Source organism: Bos javanicus, chromosome 3 (assembly GCF_032452875.1).
Source record: "Bos javanicus breed banteng chromosome 3, ARS-OSU_banteng_1.0, whole genome shotgun sequence".
NCBI classification, from domain to species: Eukaryota; Metazoa; Chordata; class Mammalia; order Artiodactyla; family Bovidae; genus Bos; species Bos javanicus.
In genome coordinates, this window is record NC_083870.1 from 17,065,177 (window position 1) to 17,092,588 (window position 27,412).

Genomic DNA, 27,412 nt, shown 5'->3' on the forward strand with positions numbered 1-27,412 from the left:
TGTGTTACTTCCTCCTTTTTGTTGCTGCATGTAGCTCAGAGAGAATACACAATGGTCAGTTACCTGCTTTGAAGATTCCCCAGTATATGAGCAAATTCTTCCCAGCAAATCTCCTTCCCAGTGTACAGCAGTGATGAGAGTTTTTGCAAAGAAAATTAACAAGTTTATTGTCTAAGAGGAAACATCTCCTGAGGAAATACACAGACAGGCAGATTCACAATCACTCTGTGTGGTTTCAACACATGCCCACCTCCAAACACCCTCATTCACACAATCCCAACCATCTAAATGATGCAGTTGCTTCTGAAGACACTGGAATGTGGCCAGCGCATTTCCCTGGGAGATCAGTCTCTTGCTCTGTACCCCCAGCCCTCACCGCCTGTAGGGACCCAGGGTCAGGGTGTCTCTCTGGCCAGAGCGGGCAAGAGATTCCCCACCTTCATCAATTAGGTTGTTCCTCAGCAGAGGAATTATCCTTGGATATTGACAGTTTATATCGGCTATTCCATGCACCTGTGATTAGAGAGAAGAAAAGTATGAGGCTGTTACCATCCTGTGTTCTGTGCGCTAAGTCTTCTGGCATGCAATTTTTGTCCTCAGAAAATGAAAACTCTTTAAGCCAATGGTCCCAGAAGAAAACAGAGTGTACCCCTGTTAGAAGGGCTGGACTATTTCATGTAGGATCTCTGAGTTTCAACTTGACCAACAGTTACAAAATTCTTATTCAAAGGGGAAACATTTCTGCTGAGGAAAATACCTACTGTTATATGTAGTAATCGATGCAGTCTTTTTAAATGTCCTTTTGAATCAGGTCTGTGTTAATAATAGTTTTACCCTCAATATATCCCCCGCCAAGGCATTGTATACGTAAGTGATAATGTATGTTGTCAGATTTCTATAACTGTGTTCAACTGAATTAAAAATAAAGAAATGAAGGAACACTCTTATCCCAGATAAAGACAGGTGCACTTACCTTTAGGCTACCCAGAGCCTGTTCCGCAGCCAAGGCATGTGGCAGCTCCTCCACCAGGTCTCCATGGGAGCTGGAGGGGCAAAGGGTCAAGACACTGATGAGGCTGTTCAGGAATCCCTCAGCGTTTTTTTTTTCCTGATGGGAACATGGGGTGGAGTGTATGCTTAAAGGAGGTTAGTAACTATGGACTGAGCTGCCGTTGACTCATCCTCTTTGTTGGATGAAGGAGAGCAAAGGAGAGGAACAGGAAAGATATGAAACGGAGCTTCTGCATTTTAACTAATGAGAAGCTAACCAATGGGGAAAAAACAAACACTAAAATGCATGCTGGCTTTCCATGATAGGGACCCTTGACCCTCCTGCCTGTTTTGAGCTTCTGCTAAATCATCCATGTCTTCCCAGATCGCTGCCTCCCAAGGATCCACAGCTGCAGTTATTGTGCTTACTAAGTCGCCTATGAGACTTTGTTTTTGATTAAAAGCAAACTCTTTTAGGGGACTGTATTCAATCCTGCCTTTCCAAATAGATTTTATCAATCAAGTTTTATTTTTTCCCAGTCATTTTCCAAATAATGTGTGCATGTCCACTGAGTTAGTGGCTGTCCGCACTCACAGAAGTCATACATTTAATCATCCAAGTAGCTCCAGAATGAGAGAAGTACCCCTTTTCCATCAGCAGCCATATTCTCCTGAAAGAAAAGTGGGGAATGAGAGAGTTAAGTCTTGGGTAGGTTGATAAGGAGTCCAGGGCCCCAGAAAAGGAGGAAGGGGTCTGGAGCCCTCAAGGGGGAGAATGGGGTCCGGGTTCCTCGAGAAGGAGAAAAGGACAAACTTTTTCCCTACATTCCTTTGTTTAGTCACATAAAACTTTTTTTTTTTTTTTTTTAAGCCCAGAGCTAAAGATTACATGACAAAACAACATATCTTGCTCAATCAGTTCAGTTGCTCAGTCGTGTCTGACTGTGATCCCATGGACTGCAGCATGCCAGGCCTCCCTGTCCATCACCAACTCCCGGAGTCCATCCAAACCCATGTCCATTGAGTCGGTGATGCCATCCAACCACCTTAATCTCTGTCTTTCCCTTCTCCTCCTGCCTTCAATCTTTTCCAGCATCAGGGTCTTTCCCAATGAGTCAGTTCCTCGCATCAGGTGGCCGAAGTATTGGAGTTTCCAGCTTCAGCGTCAGTCCTTCAAATAAATAGTCAGGACTGATTTCCTTTAGATTTGACTGGTTTGATCTTGCTGTCCAAGGGATTCTCAAGAGTATTCTGAAACATCACATGGTCCACTGGAGATGGGAATGGCAAACCAGTTCAGTATTCTTGCCTTGATAACCCCATGAACAGCATGAAAATGCAAAAAGATATGACACTGAAAGATGAACTCCCCAGCTCAGTAGGTGTCCAATATACTACTGCAGAAGAGCAGAGAAATTGCTCCAGAAAGAATGGAGAGGCTGAGCCAAAGTGAAAACAATGCCCAGCTGTGGATTTGACTGGTGATGGAAGTAAAGTGTGATGCTCTAAAGAATGATATTGCGTAGGAGCCTGGAATGTTAGGTCTACGAATCAAGGTAAATTGGAAGTGGTCAAACAGGAGATGGCAAGAGTGAATGTTGACATTTTAGGAATCAGTGAACTAAAATGGACTGGAACGGGCAAATTTAACTCAGATGACCATTATATCTACTACTGTGGGCAAGAATCCATGAGAAGAAATGGAGTAGCCCTCATAGTCAACAAAAGAGTCTGAAATGCAGTACTTGGGTGCAGTCTCAAAAATGACAGAATGATCTCTGTTCGTTTCCAAGGCAAACCATTCAATATCACAGTAATCCAAGTCTATGCTCTAACCAGTAACTCTGAAGAAGCTGAAGTTGAATGTGTCTATGAAGACCTACAAGACTGTTTAGAACTAACACTCAAAAAAGTTGTCCTTTTCATCATAGGGGACTGGAATTCAAAAGTAGGAAGTCAAGAAACACCAGGCTGCTGCTGCTGCTGCTGCTAAGTTGATTCAGCCGTGTCCGACTCGTAACAGGCAAATTGGGCCTTGGAGTACAAAATGAAGCAGGGCAAAGGCTAACAGAGTTTTGCCAAGAGAACGCACTGGTCATAGCAAACACCCTCTTCCAACAACACAAGAGACAACTCTACATGTGGACCCCATCAGATAATCAGTTCTGAAATCTGATTACATTCTTTGCAGCCAAAGATGAAGAAGCTCTATACAGTTAGCAAAAACAAAACCAGGAGCTGACTGTGGCTCAGATCATGAACTCCTTATTGCCAAATTCAGACTTGAATTGAAGAAAGTATGGAAAACCACTAGACCATTCAGGTACGACATACATCAAATCCCTTACAATTATACAGCAAAAGTGACAAATAGATTAAAGGGACTTCATCTGATAGATGGTGTGCCTGAAGAACTATGGACGGAGATCTGTAACATTGTACAGAAGGCAGTGATAAAAACCATCCCAAGGAAAAGAAATGCAAAAAGGCAAAATGGTTGTTGAAGAGGCCTTACAAATAGCTGAGACAAGAAGAGAAGTGAAAGGCAAAGGAGAAAAGGAAAAATATACTCATCAAAATGCAGAGTTCCAAAAAATAGCAAGGAGAGTTAAGCAAGCTTTCCTCAGCGATCAATGCAAAGAAATAGAGGAAAACAATAGAATCAGAAAACAATAGAACAGGGTAGAAAGAATGCCCGCTTGCTAGTTTTTAGCAAGGTGTTGCATATGTTTTCAATGCAAACCAAGGCATTATATACTTTTCCAATGAAAAGCAAGACGGAATATACTTGATCAGTGCAAAGAAATAGGGGGAAACAATAGAATGGGAAAGACTAGAGGTCTCTTCAAGAAAATTAGAGATATCAAGGGAACATTTCATGCAAAGATGGGCACAATAAAGGACAGAAATGGTATGGACTTAACAGAAGCAGAAAATATTAAGAGGTGGCAACGATACACAGAAGAGCTATACAAAAAAGATCTTCATGACGCAGATAACCATGATGGTGTGATCATTCACCTAGAGCCAGACATCCTGGAGTGTGAAGTAAAGTGGGCCTTAGGAAGTATCACTGAACAAAACTAGTGGTGATGGAATTCCAGTTGAGCTATTTCAAATCTTGAAAGATGATGACTGGTTTGATCTTGCTGTCTAAGGGATTCTCAAGAGTCTTCAGCACTGCAGTTCAAAACCATCAATTCTTCAGCGCTCAGCTTCCTTTATGGTCCAACCCTCACATCCATACATGACTACTGGAAAAAGCATAGCTTTGACTAGACAGACCTTAGTCAGTAAAGTAACATCTCTGCTTTTTAATATGCTGTCTAGGTTTGTCATAACTTTTCTCCATTAGCCTCCTATCCTTATCTGTTAGAGGGCAGTCAGAATGAAAACCACAATCACAGTAGTCACGTATGGATGTGAGAGTTGGACTATAAAGAAAGCTGAGGGCTGAAAAATTGATGCTTTTGAACTTTGTTGTTGGAGAAGACTCTTGAGAGTCCCTTGGACTGCTGCTGCTATGCTAAGTCGCTTCAGTCGTGTCCGACTCTGTGTGACCCCATAGACAGCAGCCCACCAGGCTCCCCCATCCCTGGGATTCTCCAGGCAAGAACACTGGAGTGGCTTGCCATTTCCTTCTCCAATGCAGGAAAGTGAAAAGTGACAGTGAAGTCGCCCAGTCGTGTCCGACTTAGCAATCCCATGGACTGTAGCTCACCAGGCTCCTCCATCCATAGGATTTTCCAGGCAAGAGTACTGGAGTGGGGTGCCAATGCCTTCTCCCCTTGGACTGCAAGGAGATCCAAACAGTCAGTCCTAAAGGAAATCAGTCCTGAATATTCATTGGGAGGACTGATGCTGAAGCTGAAACTCCAATACTTTGGCCACCTGATGTGAAGAACAGATTAATTGGAAAAGACCCTGATGCTGGGATAAAAGTGAAGGCAGGAGGAGAAGGGGACGGCAGAGGATGAGATGGTTGAATGGCATCACTGACTCGATGCACATGAGTCTGAGCAAGCTCTGGGAATTGGTGATGGACAGGGATACCTGGCATGCTGCAGTCTATGGGGTCACAAAGAGTCAGACATGACTGAGCGACTGAACTGAGCTGAACTGAACTTCTTCCAAGAAGCAAGTGTCTTTTAATTTCATGGCTGCAGTCATCATCTGCAGTGATCTTGGTGCCCAAGAAAATAAAGTCTGTTTCCATTGATTTCCCATCTATTGACCATGATGGGACTGGATGCCATGACTAATTTTTTGAATGTTGAGTTTTAAGCCAACTTTTCCACTCTCTTTCACTTTCATCAAGAGGCTCTTTAGTTCTTCTTCACTTTCTACCATAAGGGTGGTGTCATTTGTATATTCAAGGTTATTGATATTTCACCTGGCAATCTTGATTCCAGCTGTGGTTCATTCAGCCCAGCATTTCGCATGATGTACTCGGCCTATAAGTTAAATCAGCAGGGTGACAATATACAGCCTTGATGTACTCCTTTCCCAGTTTGGAACCAGTCTGTTGTTCCATGTCTGGTTCTAACTGTTGCTTCTTGACCTGCATACAGGTTTCTCAGAAGGCAGGTAAGGTCTGGAATTCCCATCTCTCTAAGAATTTTCCTTTTTGTTGTGATCCACTCAGTCAAAGGCTTTATCATAGTCAATGAAGCAGAAGTAGTCATTTTTCTGGAATTCTCTTGATTTTTCTATGATCCAACAAATGTTGGCAACTTGCTTTCTGGTTCCTCTGCCTTTTCCAAATCCAGTTTGAGCATCTGGAAGTTCTCGGTTCACATACTGTTGAAGCCTGGCTTGGAGAATTTTGAGCATTACTTTACTAGCATGTGAGATATGTGCAATTGTGAGGTATTTTGAGCATTCTTTGGCATTGTCTTTCTTTCGGATTGGAATGAAAACTGACCTTTTCCAGTCTGGTGGCCACTGCTGACTTTTCCAAATTTGCTGGCACATTGAGTGCAGCACTTTCACAGCATCATCTTTCAGGATTTGAAATAGCTCAACTGGAATTCCATCACCTCCACTAGCTTTGTTTGTAGTGATGCTTCCTAAGGCCTACTTGACTTTGCACTCTAGGATGTCTGGCTCTAGGTGAATGATCACACCATTGTGGTCATCTGGGTCATGAAGATCTTTTTTATATAGTCTTCTGTGTATTCTTGCCAGCTCTTATTAATATTTTCTGCTTCTGTTAGGTCCATACCATTTCTTTCTTTATTGTGTCCATCTTTGCATGAACTCTTCCTTTAGTACGTCTAATTTTCTTGAGGAGATCTGTAGTCTTTCCAATTCTATTGTTTTCCCCTATTTCTTTGCACTGATCAAGTATATTCTGCCTTGCTTTGCATTGGAAAAGTATATAATGCATTGCTTTGCATTTAAAACCTATGTAACACCTTGCTAAAAACTAGCAAGTGGGCATTCTTTCTACCCCGTTCTGATGTCTATGTCAGAAGCTTTCTCTGTCTCTTTTATAGTTTAATAAAACTCCATTACACAGAAAGCTCCTAGTGATCAAGCCTGGTCTCTGACCCTGGAACAAAATCCTCTCCTCCAGAGGTCACGAATCTCTGCACAGCACATGTCTCGAAGCCGTAACCTACAGTCTCCAGGTTGCATCCTGACCCTAAATCTCCTCTTTGCTTTCCCATAGCCACTTCACATGGCCACCACCCTCAGACACCAGAAAACTGGATGGCAGATAATGAAGATTCAGAGAACGAGAGCAAGAACATGCAGGTCATTTATTTCCTCTTCCATATTTAAAAATTTTTTTTTGTTTTTCTGGTTCATAGACTCTTTCTTATAAACCTTTCCCATCTCCTCTTTCCATCCTTTTATGATTATCCTTCCGGAGGACCTGTTCTCTTATAGGCACTTCGGATCCTGGGAGCTTATATAAAATCTATGAAATCTGTCTGCAGCCCTCTTCCCCCACTTTCTTAGCATCGTCCTCACTCCTGACCTCAGGTTGGCACCCTTGAATCTGGCTTTGTCACCATGAGTGGCCTGAGCAGGAGTTGAGGCTGGAGTCAGTAGGTCTGGACCCACACAGCTGAAGGGCCCCCATGAAGTTTGCACTGCCCTGGTCTATGCTATATGGATGCTTTCCTGCCCTGGAAGGCCTTGGACCTGCCTGCCTGATCTTTTCCTTCCAGATGTCAAAACATTCTCTGCTCATGTCCTTGAGGAAAGTTTTTGAGGATGTCAATGGTGATGATAAAGAAAAGGATCGGAAAGAGCAAGTGTGAACGTGCAGCCTGGGATGAAAAGATGAGGCAGACGAGGGCATGTGTGTCCATCACGTCCCCAACTCTCTTGCTGGTGTTTCGGAAACATTGGCAAAAACACTGGAGGCAGCTGTTGAATGTGACCACAAAAGTGGGAGACAAGAGGGTGGTAATAATCTATACAGATTTGAGGATGCCCTGAGCACGTCTCCCCAGAGCACAGGTCCCCATCCACAGATGCCCCTGAGATTGTTGGGCTGGGTCCTCTGGCAGCTCTATGTTAGTAGGGAGGCTGGGGGGCACTGTGGGGTCACTGTGTGTATGAGTCCAGGAGCTGCTGTTCCAGCATGTTCTCTTTGAAGATCCTCACTGGCGGGTTCCTCATCTCCTTCTGCAGGACCCAGCTCTGCCCTCCCAACCCCCTAAAGGCATCAGGAAGCATCCCTAGTTCAAAATCAGCTGTAGTGAGAAGTTGGGGTGGACCCACCCTCCCTAGTCCTAGGCTCCTGGGAATAAGTGGAGGAGACACAGGTGCCCAGAGCTCATTCAGGTAGGCAGTCACCTTGCAGCTCTGCATCCCTGTGGATGCTCCTTGGTCCTGACGGTCCCAGCTAGCCTGAGAAGGAACCGAGCCTGGGGTCCCTCAGCCTCTGGAGCCCTGGGGGTCCTGGGTCACCTCGGGGCACCATTTCTCAACTGGAGTTGGAGGTTCCATAGATTCTTCTGTGTGTGTGTGTCCAACTCCAACTAAAGAAACAGCAGAAAGCAGCTCAGTGCAGTGTGTACTTGGGATGCATGACAGAATTCAAGTTACCCACGTTCCTTTTATTTTTATTCCAATTCTTTCTGTTTTTTCTTTGTAAACCCAGACATGCTTCTGCTTATTTTTTTTTTTCGTGCACCCCTATATCCAGAGCAGCACTATTTACTAGAGCCAAGATAGAGAATCAATCAACAAGGCCAAAGACTGAAAAATGAAGATGAAGTGAGACAGCCAGATGCTGGAATACTCCTCACTCATAAAACAGAATTGTAAGGAGAGTGCAGAGAAAAAGAGAATGAGCCAGGCAGTCAGGCAAGAAAAGGGAAATTAATTAGAGGCAAACAAGAGGGTGACTGGCCCTTGAGGAGAACCAGTGTCCTCCCTTTCTGACGGGGTCTTTCTTATACCCCACCAATGAAAAGTTCTCTGAACGGATGGTTAATTTTTAGCCTATAGTTGAGTCCTGTGGTCATGTAGCCTGAGGTCTGGAATCTGGTGGTCTTTTAGCTTTGAGAAGGTAGTCACCAGTGAGAAAACAGAATGTCGTTTGGGCAATTTTTGGTCAGTCTCAAGGGTCACTGTGATTTTATTCTTTGTTGGGAGGTCAACATAACGAGCCATCTTAACAGTGAGCCCCCATGTGGGGTCTATGAATCCTTTACCCTCACAGACAAGAAATGTGAATCTGTATTAGATAATCCACAAGGAATATTCTTTTCTCTCCTTCCATCCTTACTTCCTTGCACAGATACACAGAAATCTGTAACTCTAGGAGGTAATCCACAGTAATTATCTCCTAAGTTTTTTCTATGTATACACAGAAAAGTATAACTGAGATAGATAATTCAGAAGGACCTGATGTTCAGCATTCTTCTCACTCTTCTATGGCAAAAAAAAAATAAAAATAAAAAAATAAAAAGAGAGAGAGCGATATCCCACCCCATAAATACGTATGCCTGAGTCAGGAGGCTGTATCTGCTTATTTTAATTAGATAAAATTAGCAAGGAGATTAAGGTAAAAGAAGAAATGAAAAATATTTAAATGTTCAGTAGAATTAAAAAAAATTAATTGAACAATGAGGTACAAGAAGGAATACAACACAGACACATCTGAAACGTTCCTTGGATTTCATATGAGTTAAACCAGTCTCCATGGCAAATAGATGGGGAAACAGTGGAAACAGTGTCAGACTTTATTTTTCTGGGCTCCAAAATCACTGCAGATGGTGATTGCAGCCATGAAATTAAAAGACGCTTACTCCTTGGAAGGAAAGTTATGACCAACCTAGATAGCATATTAAAAAGCAGAGACATTACTTTGCCAACAAAGGTCCATCTAGTCAAGGCTATGGTTTTTCCAGTGGTCATGTATGGATGTGAGAGTTGGACTATAAAGAAAGCTGAGCACCGAAGAATTGATGCTTTTGAACTGTGGTGTTGGAGAAGACTCTTGAGAGTCCCTTGGATTGCAAGGAGATCCAACCAGTCCATCCTAAAGGAGATCAGTCCTGAGTGTTCATTGGAAGGATTGATGTTGAAGCTGAAACTCCAATACTTTGGCCACCTGATGTGAAGAGCTGACTCATTGGAAAAGACCCTGATGCTGGGAAAGATTGAGAGCAGGAGGAGAAGGGGACAACAGAGGATGAGATGGTTGGATGGCATCACCGACTCAATGGACATGGGTTTGGCTGGACGCTGCGAGTTGGTGATGGACAGGGAGGCCTGGCATGCTGCGGTTCATGGGGTCGCAGACAGTTGCACACGACTGAGCGACTGAACTAAAATGAAACCAGTCTCCAGACTAGGGGAAGAAGAACTCTCTTCCTCACCATCTTTAATTGTAGATTCGGGGGATGTGGAAGAACATTCTCCAGAAACAACTTCCTTCTTCTCTTCAGATGTCACCAAGAATAAAGAATCAGTAAGTATCATTCCAAATGGCCCACAGTACATCCAATTCAAACCACTCACCTGTTTCCTGTCCAAATTTATTTGCAAGCTCTCCGGAGATTTTTCCCCTTTTCATTTTATTTTTCTCCCTACTCTCTCTCCCCATTGAGCCAACAGGCCAATGAGGCCAATCAGAAAACCACACCAACAACACGCTCCAGCCCCTGTGGATTTTCCAGGGGCAAAGACTTCCCAGGTTTTTCTTGTTTGCATCTGTTACGAACAAGTGGTTACTTGATAACACAGACATACATAGGTGTGCTCTTGCATTCCCCACGGCCCCCAATTTTTGGTTTCTTTTTCCTTTTTGCAGAAAATGCAAACAAAAGAAAAACAGGGTTTTCTACTGAAGGTACATCTCTTCTTCAATATGAAGACATTAATTGAAATGATTGGATCCCCCATGCAGTGGTCAGCAAGGTCTTTTGGCAACTGACAGAACATCTTGAGTCTCAGGACCTGGGGTTTGTTTGAAGAAACTTCCCTACACGAGTCATGAGCAAAGGGAGATAGATGTGTGGGGAGGGAGAGGGCTCGTGGGGAGGAGGACGAAAGGAGAAAAGAAAAGAACGTCATTGGTGAGGAAGAAAATGAGAAACTGCTTCTGTTTCTCCCCCCAACCTCCTTCCCTATTTTCTTGCCGAAGGATGACTCCAGCCCACCTGGGGTGTGAGCTGAGTTCACTCTTGGGGTCTTCGATGCATACTGTTTTGTGTTCACTTCCACTGAACATCACCTTTGTGTATTTTTATCATTACATATTTGGTTCCCAAGGCATCTTAATTGTGTATCAGTCACTGAGAAATGAAGGTTGCCTATTAGGAGTAGGTCCAGCTTATTCTTTGTTATGACAATGCATTTCTTAGGTGAGAGGTCAGTCTCTCCAGAATATTCCACAGTGGTCCACTTCTGGTTCCCCCTTGAGCCCGGTCCTTTTCCCTCCTCTCCTCCCCACAGAAAACAAGAGTTGTCATGTCATTGCCATTGGTGACTGACTCATCTGGACCCTCATAGATAGAATGCTGTTCAGAACCATCTTCTGATGACCTGCCGAGGTGACCCTTTTTCTCAGGAGGTCTTCTGATGTCATCTGGGTGACCAGCTGGAGGGATGTGAAGCTGGCAGTGAGGAAGCTGTCCCTGTACTGGACCATCTTGATGGCACTGAGCCAGTCATCCACGGTGGTGAAGGCCATGAAGTCTGGGATGGAGCAGTGGAGCAGGGGCTGGGAAGGCACGGTGGTGATAGTAGCCACAGTCTTGAGGATGGCCAGGTTCCGGATCATCTTGTCCAGGGTATTGACAATCTCTGCAAAGCAGGGCTGGCTGTTATGGTCCTTCTGCCAATAGTCCAGCATGAGCTGGTGTAGAGCAGCTGGGCAGTCCATGGGCGGGGGCAGCCCGTAGTCCTGCTCAATGGCATTGATGATATCTTGGTTGGACCTGTCCCAGAAGGGTCTCTTTCCAAATGACATGACTTCCCACATGACAATCCCATAGCGCCAGAGGACTGGCAGATGTGAACTTCCAGTAGGCGATGGCCTCCAGAGCCATCCATTTCACAGGGATGTTGCCTCTCAAGGACCTGGTGTGGGTGGGATCTGAGGCGTCATCCTGGAGGTAGTGGGAAAGGCCAAAGTTGGACACCTTGCACACCAAGTGACTGTTGATCAGAATGTTCCTTGCAGCCAGGTCCGGATGCATGTAGTTCATCTCCACCAGGTACTTCATACCCACGGCGATGCATCCCTACCAGCTGGATCACCATGAACTGTCTGTAATTTGCCTGAGGAAAGAATCCAAAGCACCAATCTCTGTGAACTCTGTGATGATCAAGACTGGCCGGCTCTTGGTGACCACATCCTTCAGATGAATGATGTTGGGATGGTCAAACTGCCCCATGATGCTCGCCTCGCTCAGGAAGTCCTGTCACTGCTTATCTGAGTACCCAGCCTTCAGCATCTTGATGGCCACATAGATTTCCCTCTTGCCCGGAAGTTTCCAACGCCCCTTGTGCACCTCTACAAACTCTCCTGCTCTGATGACCTCTTCGCAGTACACAGCTTCTTTGCTGTAAGCACATTTCCTGCTGCAGGCAATGGACATGGCCAACATGAACACCACCCCAGCTGCCATCGAATACCATGCCAGGCTGCAGGCCATTGATCCGTACAGTGTTGGTCTGGCTCCTGGCCATGGAGGAGTTGAACTTACTGTGTTCCTTCTCACAGTACCGGATCTCATATTCCAAGATGATGCCATTGGGCTGCTCGAACTGTGGCCATGACAACATGATGCTCCTCATGGTGGCACTGACCTGTGCATGAGGGAAACAGTGGAAGGGATGAAGCCTTAGACTTCTGTCTCCATCGTCTTCTCAGTCTGCGCCTTGTTCTCCTGTGGGTAACTTCAAGGTCCACCTGAACATCATACACTCACCCCCCAAACCCACAATTCTTCTATTTTTTTATTCCAATTCTGTCATTAATAACATATAACTTGTTTTATTACAGTTTAAAAAACAGTCTTCTGTAAACTTTAATGTTGCAATACACTAAACATATACAATATATATTTTTATTAAAATAGCAATTAATACTTTAAAACCACAAACGTCAGGAGAGTTTGGCTGGGGGTTAGAAAGGATTATTACGGGAATTAGAGACTACTGGTGTCTGTCCATTTCTGATATGCAGATCTCAAGAGCAGTTGTATTGAGTGTAGGATGGGTGGGCAGGTTCCCCCACTCCTGTGGCATCTGACTTCCTGCTCCTCCCAGGGCCCCAGGGGAGGGGGGACTTGGCCTTTTAGTCCAAGATCCCAGAGCCCCCCATTTCTCTGTCTGAGTCTCACTGTCCAGGGGACCTGTCAGTTGAAGGCTGCTGGCCAGATACCCAGGTGGAATTACTCCTGTGGGACCTTTCTAGACACTCCCTGCTGCTGCTGCTGCTGCTAAGTCGCTTCAGTCATGTCTGACTCTGTGCGACCCCATAGACGGCAGCCCACTAGGCTCCTCTGTCCCTGGGATTCTCCAGGCAAGAATACTGGAGAGACACTCCCTACTAACAGACAACTCCCTCAGCAAAGAGCAGCAAACAGACCCAGTGTCTTGTGGACTGACCCCCGGGGACATCAGGACCCAAGGTCATATCCAGATCCTGAGGCTGTGCTTGCGTCGTGCACACCCTGTCCAGAAAACCCCCTTCTGTCTGACTCTGCACCTCCCTAAGGACTCCATCACCTGTGTTTGTGTTGCAGGTCTGGTCTCAATCCTGGACTCCAGGCTGGGCCTCTGAGAGGATGGAGCCTACAGGCCATCAGGAGCCTTATCTGGACAAACATTGAGAGAGGGCTCACTGCTCATCTCCTGAGGCCTGTATTTAGTACAAGCTCAGTTGTTTGGTCGTATAGATTTAGTTTTAGTATTATCTACAGTTTTTTTTTCTATTATGTGTATTTATATTCGATATGTTCAGTTATGTATGTTTGTTCTATAGTTAAAGTTTTTTATATTAAAATTTATTTATCCATCTAGTTGCCTTTAAATTGATTTTCCATAAAATCAAACACACATAAGACAGCACTCTGAAAGGAAGTAGAACTCAGTGGATAATTATAAGGCAGTCACCCTAGCATCCGCTCCCTCTCTCATGTAATGCTCATTCGTCTCGTTTGAGTAAGGAACTGTAAATTTAGTATCCATCATCTGTCCTTGTGTCTGTCTGTCAAAGGATTCTGTTTTCTGAAGTCTGTTTTTCCCATTAGTCAAGGCAATGTTATTACCTTAGGCCTTTCATGATGACTTGGATGTGTGGACTTTTGATACCCAATCATTTTGTCTGGAAAGGAATTCACGCATCATGGTGTCTCTCCTCGAGTATCTTAACTGTGTTGCCCTGTTTACTTCTGACACAGGGTATTTCTCTCCATAAAGGTTGATAAAATTCTAATTTTTGTTTCCTTATATGTCACTTGTTCTTTTATTCTAGATATCCAGAGGCCTTTTGTTTTTCTTTAAAGCCCAATAATATTTCCAGAACATCATTGGCTATTAGTCATTGCAAGTTAATTCTCATAGTTCTGTTTAATAAACAGTTTCAAACTTTTTTTTTACTTTCAGAACAATTTGTATGATAATGTTTAGTATTTGCTTTCCATCTTGGCTTTGATTTTTTTCCCATTTATTCCAATCATTCATATATCAGATCTATCTTCCACTTTTGACACATTCATCAAATAGCTTTCAATTTTTTTGCTATATTTATTTTCCAGAAATTTTTATTCAATAGGGTTTAAGAATTTCCTTCATACCCTCTACATTCTTATAATACATTTTTATTATATTTCTCTTAATTTGAAATTTATCTACAATGATATTTTCAATGTTTTATTAATCTTTGGAGCAATGTGCATTCATTTCTGAGTTGTTTAATCCTGATCTACGATATACTTTCCTATTTTGAATCTTTTCTTCAAAATTTCAATCTTTATTATTAAACATGTCATTATTCATGAAAAGAGAATCATTGCACCCATGGAGAATTTGCTAGAGATTTGTGTAGGGCTTGCTTATTTCTTAGTTCTTTGTACTTTTTAAAAATTGAAGTGTAATTCACTTACAACAATGATAGTTCCAGGCGCCCATCATAATGATTTAATATTTCTGTAGATTACAAATGATCCCCACAATAATTCTAGTTACATCTGCAAGCAAACTTATATTATTGACTATAGTCTCCATGCTGTATATTTCAACTCCTTACTCATTTATTTGTAACTGAAAGCTTGTAAGTCTCAATTTCCCTTTCCAATTTCTTTTATTATCTCTCCTCTCTGGAAATCACATTTGTTCTCTGTATCTATGACTCTTTTTCTGTTTTCTTATGTGTACTGTGAATTTTGTTTTAATGATTCCACATACAAGTGAAACTGTACTATATTTGTCCTTCTCACCCTTATTTCACTTAGTGTAATACACTCTATGTTCTTTCATGTCACAAATGGCAAGATTTCATTCCATTTTTATGGCTGAGTAGCATTCCATTGTGGAGAAGGCGATGGCACCCCACTCCAGTACTCTTGCCTGGAAAATCCCATGGGCGGAGGAACCTGGTGGGCTGCAGTCCATGAGGTCTCTGGGAGTCGGACACAACTGAGCGACTTCACTTTCAGTTTTCACTTTCGTGCATTGGAGAAGGAAATGGCAATCCATTCCAGTGTTCTTGCCTGGAGAATCCCAGGGACGGGGTAGACTGGTGGGCTGCCGTCTATGGGGTCACACAGAGTCGGACACGACTGAAGCGACTTAGCAGCATCAGCATTCCATTGAATGTATGTACTACATCTTCTTTATCCATTTATCTGCTGGTGGACATTTAGGGCTCTTGTATATCTTGGCTTGGCTTTTTAAATAATGTTGCAGGGAACATAGAGGTATCTATGTCTTTTGAAATTACTGTTCTTATTTTCTGAAGAAAAATACCTAGAATTGAAATAGCTGGATACTATGGTATTTCTAATTTTCACTTTTTTGAGGAAATCCCATACTTAAGATAGCTCATAATAATGCATCTTTGTACACTTTGACTCATGCTGTACATACAACAAAAATTCCTGTTTTCTTTACTATATATTGGTTCTTAAAGGCAGAGAAATTCTTAGAACACATCTTTTTTCCCCCTGATCCTTATACATAATTTTCAGTAATCAGAATTATGTTTGTCTTTTTCCTCATGTTTTGAAGATTCTTTACAATTCCTATAAATAAAGTTGGTATTTTCTATAATCATGAATTATTGAGGGCCACTGAATGGGATACATAAAGAACTGGAAAAGAAAATTTAATAAAAATAATTTTGATTACAAAGCACATTTGTTCCTGTGTTAATGGATTGTTTGATAAGATATAGGCTGGGATGCAGAATTATGGAAAAAGGAGACACAAAAAGTGTGGGAATGCACGAAAGGGCACACTTCTCTGCAAAGGCAGAAAAAGTAGCATTTATTTGTCCAAAAATAGAAAATATAATTCTGTATCAATGGTGGAAAGTGAATTTTCCCCAGGAAAAGATTTAACTCCAATATAGTAAACTTAAAATTTGTTTTCAGTTTTTGACAGTTTTCCTTTTTGGTAGAAAAAATGTTAGTGCTAACTTGCATGTGTGTGTGTGCTCAGTCCCATCCGACTCTTTGCCACCCTCTGGACTGCAGCCCACCGGGCTCCTCTGTCCATGGGAATTCCCGGGCAAGAATCTGGACTGGGTTACCATTTTCATCCTCCAGGTGATCTTTCCAACCCAAGGTTTGAACTCTCGTCTCCTTGTGCTGCAGGCAGATTCTTTACCACTGAGCCAACTGGGAAGCCCCACTTAACTTTCATGGTTGATGTTATTTTGCTGGTTCAGTTTACAAAATTATTTGCAAACTTCATTGAAACTAACTGCACTGTCACCTTATTAGCCAAGCGGACATGAAAGTGAAAAAAGTGTTACACAGTCATGTCAGACTCTTTGTGACCCCATAGACTGTAGCCTGCCAGGCTCCTCTGTCCATGGGACTGTCCCTGCAAGGAAAATCGTGGGTGTGCCTTATGAAGGGAAGAGGGGCCAAGATTAAAATGCGCTTCAAGTGAGAGATGATGGGGCATTAGACTACCAATCTGGAGAAGCATCGATGGATTTAAGAGAGATTTATCGGAAGATGATTTCTTCTCTAGGCAGCCTAGCCAGTAACCACAATCACTCCATCCTCCCCTCACCGTGACCCATGCATTTTGATTCACTTTTACATTTATGCATACTGCATCATAAAAGGTATTTATGGGGTTACCATAACACTTATATCTAATTAATAATTCTCATCAATTTTTCTCCTTTTACCCATGCTTCATTTTTCTTCATAGTCCTTACAAGGAATTCAGTCACTTTATAATGCATGTTTTTTTGCTTATCTGTTTGTCAGTATTCCCTGCAATTGTTTTGAAAGCAAGATGTGACTCCTTGGCTCACTGCTAGATCCCAGCTTGAGCAGCACTGCTACACCTTGCTTAAGAAACAGCGTCTCTAATGGTGCAACCACAGGCTGCATCTCAAAAGACAGGTAAGAAGAGGCACTGGGGGATGATAACTCATCCCAACCAGAGGCTGGTAAGATGCAGCTGCACCACCACCAAGGCTTCACTGTGCCTGCCTGGAAGAGCTCTTCACCGTCGTCAGCGCTGGTGGACGCTGACTCTGACTTTCTGACCACTTGCGCTGTGCCTTTACCTCTTGTCAGGATGGCATCATTTTGGTTCACTGGAAACTCTGGTGACAAAAGTACTCAAAAGCCATTCACCAAAATTGCTTTTAGTTCCTAGTATTCCATAGTTAGCACATGAGAATGGAAGGAAGCCAGAGGTGATTTGTGAGTGGGTCCTCTCTGCTCAGAGCACCAGGTCTTCCCTGGACAGGAGGCAGATGCAGGGACACCACAGCAGCCCTTCCCTGCAGCCCAGAGACTGCAATCACGCTACCTTGCTAACTGAAGAAAAAGTTTCAGTTTCCTTAGAAATTCATACAAAAAGTTCATTTTTCTGCTTAGAGTTGTTAACCATAGAAATGCATCATGTTCTTGCAGACAAACCTTTGGTAACAAATTTGTGTGAGTGTGTGTGTGAATCACTCAGTCATGTCTGACTCTTTGTGACCCCAGGGATTGTATCCTGCCGGGCTCCTCTGTCCATGGAATTCTCCAGGCAAGAATACTGGAGTGGGTTGCCGTTCGCTTCTCCAGGGGAACTTCTGGACCCAGGGATAGAATCTGGGTCTCCTAAATTACAAGTGGATTCTTTACAATCTGAGCCACCAGGGAAGCCCAACAAGAGTATACCTTTATTTAAACATCAAGCCTTTGAAAAGACAACCAAACAATAATCAAACAGACTCCTCTGTCCTCCTCTATCCTCCAGATTTTGTTGAAATTCATTTCAACTGTGTCAGTAATTCTATTTAACCATCTCATCCTCTGCTGCCAGCTTCTCCTTTTGTCTTCAATCTTTCCCAGCATCAGGATCTTTTCTAATGAGTCAGATCTTCACATCAGGTAGCCAAAGTATTGGAGCTTCAGCTTCAGCAACAGTCCTTTCAATGAATATTCAGGGTTGATTTCCTTTAGGATTGATTGATTTGATCTTGCAGTCCAAAGGACTCTCAAGAGCACCACAGTTCAAAAACATCAATTCTTTGGCAGTCAGCTTTCTTTATGGTTCAAACTTCACATCCATACATGACTACTGGAAAAACCATAGCTTTGACTACACAGACCTTTGTCATCACAGTGATGTCTCTGCTTTTTAATATGCTGTCTAGGTTTGTCATAGCTTTCCTTACAAGGACCAAGCGTCTTTTAATTTCATGGCTGCAGTCACCATCCATGGTGATTTTGCAGCCCAAGAAAATAAAATCTGTCACTGCTCCCATTTTTTCCCCTGAAGTGATTGGACCAGATGCCATGCTTTTAGTTTTTCTAAGATCACTCTTTTCTTTCTCCCTCATCAAGAGGCTTTTTCATTTCTCTTCACTTTCTGCCCCTTCATGGTTCACAGCCTTGTCATAGCAAGGGGGCTTGCATGACTCAATGAAGCTATGAGGCCTACCAGGCAGGGCCACCCAAGATGGATGGGTCATAGTGAAGAGCTCTGACATAAGCTCCAGTGGTCCACTGGAGGAGGAAATGGCAACTCACTCCAGTATTCTTGCCACAAGAACCGCATGAATAGTAGGAAAAGGTAAAAAGAAATGATATTGGAAGATGAGCCCCTCAGGTCAGAAAGTGTCCAGTATGCTACTGGGGAAGAGCAAGGGGAAATTACTAATAGCTCCAGAAAGAATGAAAGGGCTGGGTCAGAGCAGAAACACTCAGTTGTGGATGTGTCTGGTGGTGAAAGTAAAATCCAATGCTATAAAGAACAATATTGCATAGGAACTTGGAAGTTTAGGTCCATGAATCAAGGTAAATTGGGCATGGTCAAGCAGGAGATGGCAAGATTGAACATTGACATTTTAGGAATCAGTGAACTAAAATGGATGGAAATGGGCAAATTTAATTCAGATGACTATTATATCTACTACTGTGGGCAAGAATCCCTTAGAAGAAATGGAGTAGCCCTCATAGTCAACAAGAGTTCAAAAGCAGTATTGGGTGCAACCTCAAAAACAACAAAGTGATCTCAGTTCATTTCCAGGCAAACCATTCAACATCACAGTAATCCAAGTCTATGCCCCAACCACTGATGCCTAAGAAGCTGAAGTTGACCAGTTCCTTGAAGACCTACAACACCTTCAAGAACTAACATTAAAAAAAAAAAAAAAAAGGGATATGTCTTTTTCATCATAGGGAATTGGAATGCAAAAGCAGGAAGTTAAGAGATACCCAGAATAACAGGCAGGTTTGACCTTGGAGTAAAAAATGAATCAGGGCAAAGGCTAACAAAGTTTCATCATGACAATATGCTAGTCATAGCAAACACCCTCTTCCAACAACACAAGAAATGACTGCACATGAACATCACCAGATAGTCAACACCGAAATTATACTGGTTATGTTCTTTGCAGCCAAAGATGGAGAAGCTCCATACAGTCATCAAAAGCAAAACCTGGAGCTGACTATATCTCAGATCATTGGCTCCTTATTGCAAAACCCAGGCTTAAATTGAAGAAAGTAGGAAAAATCACTAGACCATTCAGGTATGACCTAAATCAAATCCTTTATGATTATACAGTGAAGGTAACAAATAGATTCAAGGGATTAGATCTGGTAGACAGAGTGCCTGAAGAACTATGGACAGAAGTTAGTAACATTGTACAGGAGGCAGTGACCAAAACCATCCTGAAAAAAAGAAACGCAAGAAGGCAAAGTGATTGTCTGAGGAGGCTTTACAAATAGCTGAGGAAAGAAGAGAAGTGAAAAGCAAAGGAAAAAGGGAAAGGTGTACCCAACTGAATGCAGAGTTCTAGAGAACAGCAAGGAGAGATAAGAAGCTCTTCTTCAATGAACAATGCAAAAAAAATAGAGGCAGACAAAAGGATGAGAAAGACTAGAGATCTCTTCTAGAAAATCGGAGGAAAAATATAAAGGAAACATTTCATGCAAGGATGGGCATGATAAAGAACAAATGGTAAGGACCTAACAGAAGCAGAAAAGATTAAGAAGAGGTAGAAAAAAAAAAACAGAATAACTATACAAAAAAAAAAAAAAAGGTCTTAATGACCCTGATAACCACAATGGTGTGGTCACTCACCTAGAGCCAAATATCCTGGAATGTGAAGTAAAGTGAGTCTTAAGAAGCATTATTACTAACAAAGCTAGTGGAAGTGATGAAATTCTAGCTGAGCTGTTTCAAATCCTAAAAGATGATGCTGTGATACTGCTGCACTCAATCTGTCAGGAAATTTAGAAAACTCAGCAGTGGCCTCAGAACTGGAAAAGATCAGTTTTCATTCCAGCCCAGAGAAAGGCAATGCCAAAAAATGATCAAATTACTGTATAATTTCACCCATTTCACATGATAGCAAGGTTATGCTGAAAATCCTTCAAGCTAGGCTTCAGTAGTACATAAACTGAGAACTTTCAGATGTACAAACTGGGTTTTGATAAGGTAGAGGAAAGTGAAAGTGAAAGTAAAGTCGCTTAGTCCTGTCCGACTCTTTGCGACCCCATGGACTGCAGCCTACCAGGCTCCTCCATCCATGGGATTCTCCAGGCAAGAGTACTGGAGTGGGTTGCCATTTCCTTCTCCAGGGGATCTTCCCAACCCAGGGATTGAACCTGGGTCTCCCGCATTCCAGACAGACGCTTTAACCTCTGAGCCACCAGGGAAGCCCAAGGTAGAGGAACCAAACATCAAATGGCCAGCATTCATTGGATCATAATGAAAGCAAGGGAATTCCATAAAAACATCTGCTTCATTGACTGTGCTGAAGTCTATGACTGTGTGGATCACAACAAACTGTGGGAAATTCTTAAAGAGATGGAAATACCAGACCACCTTACCTGTCTCCTGAGAAACCTGTATGCCGGTAAAGAAGCAACAGTTAGAATCAGACATGGAACAACTGACAGGTTCAAAACTGGCAAAGGAGTACGTCAAGGCTGTTTATTGTCACTTGGCTAATTAACTTCTATGCAGAATACATTATGGGCTTCCCTGGTAGCTCAGCTCGTAAAGAATCCACCTGCAATGCAGGAAACCCCAATTCAATTCCTGGTCCGGAAGATACCCTGGAGAAGAGATAGGCTACCCACTCCAGTATTCTTGGGCTTCCCCGGTAGCTCATAGGGTAAAGAATATGCCTGCAATGTGGGAAACCTAGGTTCGATCTCGGGGCTGGAAGATCCTCTGAAGGAAGGCATGGCAAACTACTCCAGTATTGTTGCCTGGAGAATCCCCATGGACAGAGGAACCTGGCAGGCTACAGTCCATGGGGTCACAAAGAGTCAGACATGACTGAGCGCCTAAGCATAGCACAGAGTACATTATGCAAAATGCCAAGTGGGATGAATCACAGGCTGGAATCAAGATTACCAAGAAAAGTACCAACAGCCTCAGAAATGCAGGTGATACCACTCTAATGGCAGAAAGTGAAGAGGAACTAAAGAACCTCTTGATGAGGGTGAAAGAGGAGAGTGAAAAGCTGGCTTCAAACTCAATATTTTATACATAGTAGTGTATATATGTCAATCCCAATTTCCCAATATAATTGGGAAATATATATTGGGAAAAAATATATATTATTTCACCTCCCCTCCGTACCACTTCGATGTCCATAAGTTTTCTCTACATCTGTCTCTCTATTTCTGCTTTGTGAATAGTTCATCTGTGCCATTTTTCTAGATTCTGTATATAAGTGATATTATTATATGATATTTGTTTTTCTGTTTCTGACTTACTTCACTCTGTATAACAGGCTCTAGGTCTATCCACGTCTCTGCAAATGGCACTGTTTCATTCCTTTAAATGGGTGAATAATATTCTATTATATACACCAAATCTTCTTTACCCACTCCTCTGTTGATGGACATTTAGGTTGCTTCCAGTCCTAGCTATTGTAAATTGTGCTGCAATGAACATTGTGGTGCATGTGTCCTTTTGAATTACTTTCTCCAGGTATATGCCCAGGAGCGGGATTGCTGAGTCATATGATAATTCTATTTTTAGTTTTTTGAGGCATCTCCATGCTGTTCTCCATAGTGGCTGTACCAATTTACATTCCCACCAACAGTACAGAAGGGTTCCCTTTTCTCCACATCCTCTCCAGGATTTGTTGTTTGTAGATTTTTTTACAGCAGCCATTCTCACCAGTGTAAGGTAATACCTCTTTGTAGTTTTGATTTGCCTCTCACTATTAGTAATGTTGCTGAGCACTGAAGAATTGATGCTTTTGAACTGTGGTGTTGGAGAAGACTCTTGAGTGTCCCTTGGACTGCAAGGAGATCCAACAAGTCCATTCTAAAGGAGATCAGTCCTGGTGAAACTCCAATACTTTGGCCATCTGATGCGAAGAGCTGACTCATTGGAAAAGACCCTGATGTTGGGAAAGATTGAAGGCAGGGAGGGATTGGGGGCAGGAGGAGAAGGGGACGACAGAGGATGAGATGGCTGGATGGCATCACTGACTCGATGGACGTGAGTCTGAGTGAACTCCGGGAGTTGGTAATGGACAGGGAGGCCTGGCGTGCTGCAGTTCATGGGGTCGCAAAGAGTTGGACACGACTGAGCGACTGAACTGAACTGAATTAGTAATGCTGAGCATCTTTTCATGTGTTTGTTGGCTATCTTTATGTCTTCTTTGGAGAAATGTCTATTTAGATCTTCCACCCATTTTTTTCATTGGGTTGTTTGTTTTTTTGATATTGATATACATGAGCTGTTTGTATATTTTGGAGATTAATCCCTCATCAGTTGCTTCATTTGTAAATATTTTCCCCCATCCTGAGGGTTGCTTTCATTTGTTTATGGCTTCCCTTGCTGTGCAAAATATTTTAAGGCCATTTTAACAATATTAATTCTTCCAATCCAAGAGCATGCAATATAATTCCATTTCTTTGAGTCACCTTCAGTTTTCTTTATTAATGTTTTATAGTTCTCAGCATTTAAGTCTTTCACTTCCTTGGTGAGGTTTAGTCTTAAGTATTTTATTTTGGGTGTTTCAATTTTTAAAGGTTTTTTTTTTTTTAATATTTGTTTTCTGACATTTCATTATTGGTGTTAAGAAATGCAACCAATTAGACAGAACCAATCAGCTTTTACTCTATCCCATGCCACCCCAGCCCTATCCCCCGGAGTGAATGATTCAGAAGTCTGTGTTCCTTCTGAGCTGAGAGATAATAGAAAGTATACATTGGTCTCTGCCCCCTGTTTCTGGCACAGAGCTCCTCAAACCCTTGCATTAGAAACATCTTTTGTTCTAATTCTTGGTCTTTGACCCTGACTCAGGGTGCCGGGGTCCAGCCCCGGTGGATCCAGGGAATTCAAAGCGGGGACAGCGTCGGTGAGGATCAGGAAACAATTGCTTAATTAAACATTAATTAAGGATATAAAAAGTGGTGAAATAAGGATAGCTCAGCAAAGAAATTCAGTGGAGAAAAGAGGCTGAATAACTTGGTTTACATGGAAAGCTAATAAAATTCCAAGGCAAGGAATTTACGTCACCTATGTAGGCCGCAGGCGTCCTCCCGTTCTCCCGAAGGAGAGGAGACACTAAGGCCTCCCCGGTCAGATCTTAGAAGCCCAGGTATAATTAGTAGGCTTGACGAGCCTCCACGCTCCAGATGGGAATTCAGCCAGAAGGTGAGAGAAAGAACGACATGGGGAGACCAAGTTCCGGTGAACAAGGCCCGCACTTTATTTCCCAAAGTAGTTTTTATACCTTAAGTTGTGCATAGAGGATAATGGGGGAAGGGGTAGAGTCATGCAAGGACAGCAGTCCTTGATCCTAATCGAAGCCAGGCTTTCTTCCTGCAAACTTACCATATGCAAAAGTTTAAGTGAGTTACATCATCTTCTGGCCAAGAGGCCTGTTAACACTTTATGATCCTTTCTTCAGAAAACTTATTTTTCTCTAAAGGTGATCATTCTAAAGTCAGGCGCCACCCTCCAAAAGCATTAGATAAAGTTGCATTCCTATAGGGCAAAGGTGTGGTGGGCTATAACAAGAAAAGAATTAACTCAAGGGTCCAAGGTTACAAACATTAAAGCTACTACTTACATTCCTATACATCAATTATATTAATCAATACACTCCCAGGGACACAGTAGGTAAGGGATATGGAAACTTAGCAGCAAACATTGGCCCAACAAGTGAAAAACCCTTCACCAATACAATTTGTAATCAATCTTTTAACTGCTCAAAGGAATCTGTATTTAGACAGTTTAGAACATCTCATGCCTCTCACAGTTGGGAGGCTCTGAACAATCACATGTGGCCGGAAGAACCTATTCAGGCAGGCTTGAGGACTTCCAAAGGAGTTTGTAGGTTGAAACACTCTTGTCATGCCCAGGAACTTTATTAACTGGAGCTGTAAGTTAACTCTTTTTCAGAGAGAGGTAGTGGGGGACAGCCCCCTGTAAAGTCAGAGGTGTAGGTTTGAGCACAAAGCAGTGAAGTGGGCAGACTCTGGTTTTGGGGGTAGATGCTCGAGAATTTCCAGGGGGACTCCTGAGGCTGGATCCCGCCTTTGCGTATGCCAAGCCTCCTTCCTCATGACCTTTGCCACGGGTGGAGTTCCTCACGCTGGCTCCCGGCAACAGGGCATTGAAACCCTTGTACTCTCCTGGGTGATGGGAGTGTCACTTTAAAGAAGTGACTCTGGGTGGGCTGCTCATTGAGGGTTGGTCACCGAAATGACCAAACCATGATTAGAAGCTTGAAATTTTCAGTTCTTCCCTCATTCTCTTAAGAAGAGAGAAGTACTGAAAATGGAGTTAATGATCCATCATCCCAAGTGATGAAGACTCCATAAAATCCCAAAAATAAAGGATTTGGAGGGCTTCCAGGAGGTATAGGAGAGGGGCACAGCCAAAGAGGGCATGGAAGCTTCATTCTTCTGCTTCTATCCCCAAAACATGATTTTATGCAAAGCTTGGTGGTAAGCATTGGGAAAAGATTCAGTTCAGTTTAGTCACTCAGTCGTGTCCGACTCTTTGCGACCCCATGAACCGCAGCAGGCCAGGCTTCCCTGTCTATCACCAACTCCCAGAGTCCACCCAAACCCAGGTCCATTGAGTCAGTGATGCCATTCAACCATCCCATCCTCTGTCATCCCCTACTCCTCCTGCCTTCAATCTTTCCCAGCATCAGGGTCTTTTCCAATGAGTCTTTTTCCAAAGAGTCAGCTCTTCCCATCAGGTGGCCAAAGTATTGGAGTTTCAGCCTCAACATCAGTCCTTCCAATGAACACCCAGGACTGATCTCCTTTAGGATGGACTGGTTGGATCTCCTTGCAGTCCAAGGGACTCTCAAGAGTCTTCTCCAACACCACAGTTCAAAAGCATCAATTCTTCTGTGCTCAGCTTTCTTTATAGTCCAACTCTCACATCCATATATGACTACTGGAAAAACCATAGCCTTGACTAGACGGACCTTTGTTGGCAAAGTAATAATGTCTCTGCTTTTTAACATGCTGTCTAGGTTGGTCATAACTTTTCTTCCAAGGAGTAAGCATCTTTTAATTTCATGGCTGAAGTCACCATCTGCAGTGAGTTTGGAGTCCAGAAAAATAAAGCCTGACACTGTTTCCACTGTTTCCCCATCTATTTGCTATGAAGTGATGGGACCAGATGCCATGATCTTAGCTTTCTGAATGTTGAGCTTTAAGCCAACTTTTTCACTCTCCTCTTTCACTTTCATCAAGAGGCTCTTTAGTTCTTCTTCACTTTCTGCCATAACGGTGGTATCATCTGCATATCTGAGGTTATTGATATTTCTCCCAGCAATCTTGATTCCTGCTTGTGCTTCATCCAGCCCAGCATTTCTCATGATGTACTCTGCATAGAAGTTAAATAAGTAGGGTGACAATATACAGCCTTGATGTACTCCTTTTCCTATTTGGAACCAGTCTGTTGTTCCATGTCCAGTTCTAACTGTTGCCTCCTGACCTGCATACAGGTTTCTCAAGAGTCAGGTCGGGTGGTCTGGTATTCCCATCTCTTTCAGAATTTTCCACAGTTTATTGTGATCCACACAGTCAAAGGCTTTGGCATAGTCAGTAAAGCAGAAATAGATGTTTTTCTGGAACTCTCTTGTTTTTTCCATGTTCCAGCGGATGTTGCCAATTTGATCTCTGGTTCCTCTGTGTTTTCTAAAACCAGGTTGAACATCTGGAAGTTCATGGTTCACGTATTGTTGAAGCCTGGCTTGGAGAATTTTGAGCATTACTTTACTAGCGTGTGAGATGAGTGCAATTGTGCGGTAGTTTGAGCACTGTTTGGCGTTGCCTTTCTTTGGGATTGGAATGAAAACTGCCTTTTGCCAGTCCTGTGGCCACTGCTGAGTTTTCCAAATTTGCTGGCACATTGAGTGCAGCACTTTCACAGCATCCTCCTTTAGGATTTTAAATAGCTCAACTGGAATTCCATCACATCCACTAGCTTTGTTCATAGTGATGCTTCCTAAGGCCCACTTGACTTCACATTCCAGGATGTCTGGCTTTAAGTGAGTGATCACACCATCGTGATTATCTGGGTGGTGAAGATCTTTTTGTACAGTTCTTCTGTGTATTCTTGCCACCTTTTCTTAATATCTTCTGCTTCTGTTAGGTCCATGAAGAGATTAGAGTATAAATAAATAAGAAGAATATAAATTAGAGTATAGATAAATTCAGAAGCTTTCACTACCAGAAGACACAGCTGCAAAAATTAAAATTTGCTGATTGGTGCTCACATGGAAACCAGCAAAGACATCCCAGCAACCCTGGAGAAACCTCATGTGACAACTGTGTGTGACAAGTCCTCAGCAGCACCACCAAGCAGAAGCTAAAGAAAGAGAAAATCAAATATCTTCGCTCAGGGCAGGAATCTCCCACTGGGTCTATGATTGGCATCACCAGAATAGGAACAGTGCTGTCTGTAGATGAGAATCTCAGGGAGCCTTTTGGGAATGGACCCCACCACTTCCTCCCACTCTCCAGCTTCAGTCTAGATGTGCTAGGCTTACCTTTAAGAGACTGGGAAGCAGATCAGGAATGATCTTTGCAAATTTGAGTGGATTCTCCACCATGTCCCATATTTGAGCAGAAGTAACCCTAGGGTCACCCCTCAACACTGTCTGCATAGATGACATAACAGAAAGCAAATTCCTTTGGTTCTCAGGGTCACAGAATTAATAACAGTAAATCCCCCCTACACACCCATTCCAGTCAAGATCTGGAAAGCTTTTCAGGAGGTGAGCACAGGCTCTGGGCTGCATTAGAGTTTCCAG

The 27,412-nt window shown here is 42.9% G+C and overlaps 1 non-coding gene and 1 pseudogene across 1 annotated transcript; both read right to left on the reverse strand.

The window, feature by feature from the left end:
- Window positions 1-372: 372 nt before the first annotated feature.
- Window positions 373-27,211, reverse strand: LOC133245089 (ephrin type-B receptor 1-like; annotated as a pseudogene).
- Window positions 20,742-20,813, reverse strand: TRNAS-GGA (transfer RNA serine (anticodon GGA)). Its single transcript has one exon. It is a non-coding gene; the product is annotated as a tRNA-Ser (tRNA).
- Window positions 27,212-27,412: the final 201 nt, after the last annotated feature.